General features: G+C 32.4%; 1 pseudogene; it reads left to right on the top strand.

Moving 5' to 3' along the window:
- Positions 1 to 920: 920 nt before the first annotated feature.
- On the top strand, positions 921 to 5,631 carry LOC142634176 (putative F-box protein At1g49610; annotated as a pseudogene).
- Positions 5,632 to 6,253: the final 622 nt, after the last annotated feature.

Raw genomic sequence — 6,253 nt, 5'->3', positions numbered from 1 at the left:
GAAGTTTTAAATAAAATATATATAAGTCTAAAGATAACTTATGGATAATATCTACCCCTAAAGTTCTAAACCTAAACCAATGAATATATTTCATTCTTATCTAAAAGGATTACAAAAGTTATTCTTTAATGTATATCATAATTATTAAATTTCAAATTTTGCTTAAAAAGTTATATATTCATATATATATATATATTGTTAAATTTTCTCATAGATTAATTATTGATTAATTTATTTATTTTATTGAGATAAATTTATTAATTTATCTATTGGTTTAGTTTTTTGAGATTTGCTCTTTTTGAAAAAAATGATGGTTTTAAAAGTATGGTATGAAATTGAGATTTTTGAAAAGTAGGGTGTTGGGTAAAAACTGTTAATAATAATAATAAAAAAATAAATAAATAAATAAAAATAAAAGTTTGGTTTCATCTTAATAGTAATAGTAATAATAATAAAAATAAAATTATTGTTATAAGGGAATTCTTTCATACTTATGGTTCCACCTTAATAAATTATTATTTTTTAGATTAAAATTTTCTAATCTTTAATTTTACACTTTAAACTATAAAATTCTTAATGAAAATGGAAATTGATTTCCATAAAAAATAATAATAATAATAATAATTCACACCAAAATCTTAAAAATACTTACCTAGAACTTTTTTTTTTTTTTTTTAAAAGTTAAAAAAGAACCAAAAAACGAGAATCTCAGCATTTGTCACCCACTAATGCATGGGGGAGTAGTTTTGTTTTTGTATAGAGTTAAGAGTGCCTATGGCTTAACTCCTACGCTTATCAAATTAAAAATCACAAAAAGCTCAGTTGCTTGAGTGCATCACAGATCACACAGTCACATATATTCTTCATTTCTCTGGAGCATCTTTCTTAGCGTAGAAATAGAAGGTATGCACCCTCCCTCCCTCTCTCATCCTTTGGCATCATATTCGCACGCATCAATTTGCGTTTCAATAACGCGAACGTACTTTTTTTTGCTTTTTGGTCCTGAAAGCTGAACCAGCGGGCACTAATTCAAGTGTCACACCCAATAAATTGACCTTAGATGGCCAATTGTAACTGGGCCTAATCTACATCCCAAATTAATTGCTTGTCTATTACAAAGAAGAATAGAAGGTAAGGAGCTCACATCACTGTTCACGACTATCGAGTTGAGAATGGAGGAAGAAAGCTCTGGTTCTATCCATAGCTTCTGTGATCGATATTGTCCCACCAATAATTCTGAAGAGGAAGAAGAAGAAGATGAAGATCATCGAACCAAAAGCCGCAAACACGCACCGATCTTAGAAAAAGGTGAAGATCGAATTAGCACCTTACCAGACTCGATCCTCCTCAGCATCCTCTGCTTCTTGCCCATTAACAATGCTATCAAAACAGGCGTTTCATCCAAAAGATGGGCCTATCTTTGGACCTCCGTTCCCTCTCTCAGTTTCGAATATGGAGGATATTACGGACATCACTTCGAATGCATCGACGATTTCACCAGTGCCGTAGATCACACCCTGCTTTTACACAGGGCTTCCAAACTCACAAACTTCTCTGTTCGATTCGAGTACGAGACAAACCTAAAGGCTCGCCTCGATCTTTGGGTTCGTTTCGCCACAACTGCCAAAGCAAGCCAGCTTAGTCTACGTTTAACACCTCCTTATTGTAATCTCAATGATCATGGATACCAATTGCCTCAGCATCTATACACCAATGAGTTTGTTTCTGAATTCCATTTTAGTTAACTGCAAAATTTTCCCTTATGGGTTACTACATTGGAGTTCACTCAAGCACTTGTTTATTCGGCAATCGGCCTTGTGTGAAGATGTGATAAGGAAAGTGTTAATGCGTAGTCCTAGACTTGAATCCTTGGAATTGCATCATTGTTGGGAGTTTAATCGGTTGGATATAGTGTCCGAGAGTTTGAGAAAATTGGTAATAGATAGCTATTTGATATATATGTTGGACGGTCACGCCTGTGAGTTGGAATTGGAAATTGTGGCTGCAAAGATCCATTCTTTGGAAATTCTGGGGAATTTTGAAAAGTTTAAGTGTCGGATAAAGGATGTGTCGGCATTGGTTGAGGCTAAACTCGATTTCGACATGCGGAAGTGTCGTGATTGGGAGGATGAAGGTTATAAGGAGTGTTATGGGGAAGAGGAAGCTTATAAGGAGTACGAAGACATTGTGAGAGACATCTTGACAGTGTGCATCATGTCAAGAAACTCACTGTTGGCAATTGGTGTCTCATGGTTAGATTTCTTTAATAACTCTGTTTCGTTTGTTTTTATTGATTGCTAATGTTGATTTCTATTTGCAGAGATTAAGGTTGTATCTTTTGCTGTTGGTAGTGTCATTGCTTGGCTATATAAATTAACTAGGGTCATGCTAACGAATGCTTTAAGACATTGGTTAAGAATTCATTTTAGAAAAGTTTTAACATCACTTTTATGGGAAATAAAAAAAACTGTCAAAACATTAATTGATTTTTTTTCTTTTCCCATAAAAACTTTCTTTAAATAAATTATTAACTAATGCCCTAAAAGTATCCGTTAGCATTTCCCAATTAAATAATGCACTGCATCTATTGCATTTTTAGTGGCAAGTTATTGTACTATTTGATTTTGCATTAAAGATTTTATATTAATACCAAAAGGAAAAATCACCATACTCTCTATTGTGAGTTGGGCTTGGAGGCTAAGGCTCTTGTTGTTGCGAGTTAGGCTTTTTCTCTGGAGCATCTTGATTTTAATATAAGTTGTAATCAATCAACAATTAATGGACACCTGATATTGCTGGTCCAATTTCATGGGTTCAACTTTTGAGTTAGAGACACCTACTTTTAGTTTCATGATAAGATGTAGGGCACCTGTTTTAGTGCCAAATAATGATTCATCATGATAATCTGTCAGCTCTAAATGAAGGTCTTGGTGCATAAAGTATATATAGACATTTATGTAACTTAGCGTTCTGTAACACATGCTTGATAAATTGTTCTGCTGATGTATTTTACAATTGACCATGTTATTTGTTCTTAGATTCACTTTAGCTTCTTGTGTTTTACATCTTGCTTTGATGGACCTAGATTGTATCTATAATGCCAGTGAAACATCTGCCTTCTCCATTGTCAAAGTGCCAATGTTTAACAATTGTATCAAGAATGGAAAAATGGAGCCTTCCTGGCATTGGAATCATACTTCAAAGTTCGCCTTACATGGAGACATTGAATGTTGACTACTCATTCTCCTACGTTACATTGTTAGGGGTATGTTTTTCTTGGACCAGTTTCCCAAATGTCATATCAAAGGAACTTTAATGAACGGTAAATTCTAATCATTAATATATATATATATATATATATATATATATATATATATATATATATATATATATATATATATATAGAGCAAAAATTAGATACAATACTTTATCTATTGTGTATTAGGTTCCCTCTTTTAAAATCAGCCATGTGGCTATTTCACATATATTAGTAGACAAACGTTACACTCAAACGCTTAACTCAAAACAAGCTAGTCCTCTTCTCTCTCAGTTCAGTCCCTCTTCTCTCTTTTGCTGGTAATTATGCACCCATGCCTTCTTGAATAGAAATCATGCACTTTTGGTGGGATTACTCTTATAGGAGTAGTGGTGGGCTTGGAATTTGAATGGGAGGTGAAACTCCAAGGCTTTCATTGATGGATCTGGGATTTGTGTGGGTATGAAGGGCAAGGATGGGTTTAGGGACTTTGCTGTGAATAGACTCGAATTTGCAGGATTTACTGGATGTGAGAATTTCAGATGTTATTGTGGACCTATAATGTGTGGTGTGAGGGGGATGGGAAAAAAAAAATCTGGTCTTCCATCAATTTCTGGTTTATTTTTTCCCTGGTTTCTTATTCTTCTTCCATTTTTTTATTATAAAAAATAATCTTGAGTTTGAATCTGAAAAATTCTACAAGAAGTATTTAATATAAATAAAAGGCATAGATTCTGCAAGGACATTGAATAATGTGTCTTATCTATTTATGGGGTCAAAATGATCCAGTGAGTTCTTGACGTAAAGAGTAAATGTTGATGGTTGACTTTTTGAACTTTGAAGTGGTTGTTTTGTGAACTATTTACTCAAAACCTTCTCATTGATAATACATCTTCCTTCTTACAACAAAGACATCAGTAATAGACTAATATTATCAAGTAAAAGTCATTCATGGCCAAAGTTTTTATCCCGGATTTCAGGCATAGACAACAAGAAGACTTTTTCACTTAAATTTAATTTAATTTATTTTTAAATGTCAAAAGGTAATTCTCTAAGCTTCAAGTTTCTGGACATTGGCTATTCTAATGGTCTACAGAGCCTTATTTTGGATTTATTTGAGTTTAGTGATTTGGGTTGGGGTTCGTAGTAAGTTCGACTAGGAATAGGTATTGGATAGTTCGCTTTCTATTCAAGAATTATTATTATTATTATTTTCATTTTCATTTTCTCCTTAAGTGGTGAAGCTTTGTTTGAAGTTTCATAGGAGGTGTGATGCTTAGAAGTTTCTTCTTTGTCTCTAAACTTTTTTAGCAACTTGAAACCTATCATTCATACATTGATTAGGACTTGGTTGGGTCCATTGCTCTTGTGCATTTGACCTAAGAGCATTGGACCCATCAAGTTTATGACATGTGGCCAAAAGTGAACACATAATCTTTACAAGTCCAGTGCAAAAGGGTATTAACCCAATCTTTTCCCATTGATGTATCGCCCTTTAAGCCGCAAAATCCAAAATCACTTATCCATCAAAATAGCCTCAATGACCCCATGAAAAGGCTAAATACTATGCACGAGTTACTTCTCATAACAACCCAAGTTTCATTTACTCCCCTTTGTTGGATCTCCTAATCCTACTATTCCTTTTCTCATTAGAAACCCTTATAATCATTTTTTCTTTCTTTTTTCTAGCCCTTTTCCTTCCAAAACCTAATTATAAATCCTTAAAATCCTAGGTGTCCAAAGCTGATTCAAGAATTCCAAATTTAATTTGGCTTTGTTCCCTTCTCTTATGTCAACTCCATTATAACATAACAAGATATCATAATTTAAAAAGTTGACTTCAAAATGTGCTACTATACTTTTATTTTGCAGAATCTTGTAAGTAGATATGATGAAGTGAACCATTGGAAATCAAAGGAGATCTATTTCAAGTTTTTGCTACGATGCCTCAAGTCTATCAAGATTGAGTTTTTTGGTTTTGAAGGACACACAAAGGAATTCATTTTCTTGGTACAATTTCTACTTAAGAATGCAAAGGTTTTGGAGAAGATGGTTATCACTGGCGTAGTGTCTATGCAAAATCCATCGCATAATATGCTACTTAAATTTCCACGAGTGGCTCAAAAGTTGTTAAGCTTCCCTAGATCCTCTCCTTGTGCAGTGCTTATGTTCCCATTTTAGTAAAATTATTTTAAGTTGTTCGATCCTCATAAACGATCAAATCTGCATAAATATGTAGTAGTTATGTGGATTAGTCTAGTTCAATGACCTAAAATCTTGCTATGAGTTTGCTTTAAGTTCCAATTTCATATACTAATGTTTTCTTAGTGATGTTCAGTTATCATTTGGATATTTTCACGGTTAATGTCAATGGTTATGTTGCTTATATAAAGTTTTTTATTTGATTTTAATCACTTTGCTGTTTCAAATTTTCCAATAACATTGTTTGATATACTTACTTTGATACTCTATAAAATTGATTGATGTTAGAAATATTAGTACAATTTTATCCAATAAGTCTTAGAAATGCTACACTTTTAACATGCTACCACAAGTTTTAGTGTTTCACTATAAAAAAATTAATGTGGTGAGAATATAATTGGTAACACTTCAACGTATAATAAATGAATGTTTGAACTAGTTTTATTTTTGAAATTGGTGACATGTCAATTTGCAAGAGTTATATGGTCAAATTTGGAGTATCTTTAACATTGTTCAAGTGAATTAGTCAAATTAAAAAGAAAGAATAATGTATTTTAAATAAAACAGAATATAATATATAAAAAAGAACTAAGTTGAAGTAAAATATATATATATATATATATTATTTAAGTGACATTTGAAAATAAAAAGACACATTTAAAATATATCGCATAAGCCTTAAATTGTGCCATGAATTATTGCTTAAGGAATGTTGCTATGGCTATGGGTGATACAATTGTAACTACATTGTGCTTATAAACTGATCTGTCATCAATCACGATAAAAAAATGTACA

The sequence above is a fragment of the Castanea sativa genome, chromosome 5 (assembly GCF_040712315.1).
Source record: "Castanea sativa cultivar Marrone di Chiusa Pesio chromosome 5, ASM4071231v1".
Taxonomy (NCBI): domain Eukaryota; kingdom Viridiplantae; phylum Streptophyta; class Magnoliopsida; order Fagales; family Fagaceae; genus Castanea; species Castanea sativa.
The sequence above is the reverse complement of the archived record's forward strand: the minus strand, read 5'-3'. Positions and strand labels throughout refer to the sequence as shown.